We start from the raw sequence: 2,010 nt of genomic DNA, 5'->3' as shown, positions 1-2,010 counted from the left end.
GCCTATTTTTCGAACGTGAGCCTCTGCCTAACCCACGAACGCGGACCTTGTTAACCCGGGCGACATCCGAGCCGGTATCATACTTAGATCTGGTTACTACCATGATAAATATTTCCACAGAATGTGGGTGTGTGGTCACTCTTAGCTTCATTTCTCCCCATAGACCTTACTAGCATGGGTGTCCCTACCAGGAGCTTGTGCTCCAGCCTGCATTGCTCTATGGTTCAGTAAAATTAGTGGTCTCTCCCACCACGACCAGGTGGTGACCACGGGAGAGTTATTATTATTATTATTATTATTGTACACAAAAAAAATTTCTGATCATTACATAGAACTTATCAATAGTTTAATACAAAAATAAAATAAATTGATTCATTAATTCTTTTTTATAATGGATGAATTTTGTGTAGTACTGCAAAATCTTTTTATTCACTCTATTATTATTTATAAAAATAAAAACGTTAAATATACTGTCTTTTGGCATTAATTAATAACTTTTTTAAACATAAAGTATTGTTGACGACGCATAAACAAACTACAAAAAGTAGAAGAAAATTAATCATGATAATTTTTGTTGTTCTTTATTACATGTGATATTTTAATGTTAAACTTTTGGGTGTGAAACAATCTTAGAAAAAATCTCTGACTGAGAGCACATTTTTTTATCCCCAGCTGCGCAGGAAGCAATCAAGAAATTTCCAATGTCAAATATACATTCAAGTTCATTCAATGATGGATTAATGTCTTCATCAAGCAAAACAACTTATTATATATATTTGATATGAAAAACCAATTTAATATAAAAGTTTTCATCTGAAAAATCAGTGTATTTAATTTACAGAATAGTATATATTATAATAATTATTACTTTTTTTTTTTACTAATTTCAGGAGAGCAGCATCGAATTGTATATTGTAAACAGTCTGAAAATAATGTGAAAGTTGAAGAAAATCTATGTGATATTGGAAAAAAACCACAAACTACACGTGAATGTAATACTCAGCCATGTCCTGACAAATTAGAAATATTTATGTATATATAATTAAATGTATTGATCTTAGTAACATCTAGCTTTAGTTATAAGTTTTTTCTCTCAATTTTTCTAGATTGAGTCATTTTCCTTATTTATGACACTACAAATGTAATAGATGTCTAATAATAGATCATTGTTGATATGTATTATGACAAATTCAGAACATTCGAATAATTCTTTTTCTTATTATTAATATCTTTCTTATTCTTCCAACATTCTTTGTCACAGTCAAAGCTGGGGAGTTAAAAAAATCTTTTCAAGTTGCAGATTTACGAATTGATGTTATTACAGTAGTATATATCGAAAGGAGTGATAATCGTTGGATATATTAATGACGTAGCAATAAATATCGATGTATTAAACCATATATCGATGAAGGGAATTTTTATTTATACAAAACTTTCATTAAATATTATTTATGAGGTGAGAATGTTTCAATACCCACTTGTTAATCACGATCATCCATAATTGAATTAAATTTTAAGCTCTACACAATTAGTTTCACTAAGCTAAAATTTGTTCTATTAGCTTTTATAGAATATAAAATTTCATTAATGATAAATATACTTAATTTTGATCGAAACATACAAATTTCTTCGTATTAATTTATAATACATTCTATTTATTTAACGATAAACTTTTAATTGTAAGTTATTTTAATGTTTTAAATAAATATCATTATCGTAATATACAGAATATGTATAATTCTAAGTTTAAGAATACAAAATTTTATAGAAAGAAACAGGCAATACATAAACAACTTCTCCAGACAGGAAAGTATGCTTAAGTATATGACATCATAAATCCTAAAGGTTTTTCAAGTATTAGGAAAAATGAAGACGGCGATGAAATCTTCAATCGTAGAATATTAGAAAAAGTTGATGGAAAACTTTAGTAATCCCATTTTGGTAAGTCAAAAACAAAAAGAATAAAAAAAAAGCGAAAAAAGAAAGAAATAAAAATCTTGTATTTCCATT

This window comes from Centruroides sculpturatus, unplaced genomic scaffold, assembly GCF_000671375.1.
Source record: "Centruroides sculpturatus isolate CEXI.00-Female unplaced genomic scaffold, Cexi_2.0 scaffold366, whole genome shotgun sequence".
In the NCBI taxonomy this organism is placed as follows: Eukaryota; Metazoa; Arthropoda; class Arachnida; order Scorpiones; family Buthidae; genus Centruroides; species Centruroides sculpturatus.
The sequence above is the reverse complement of the archived record's forward strand: the minus strand, read 5'-3'. Positions refer to the sequence as shown.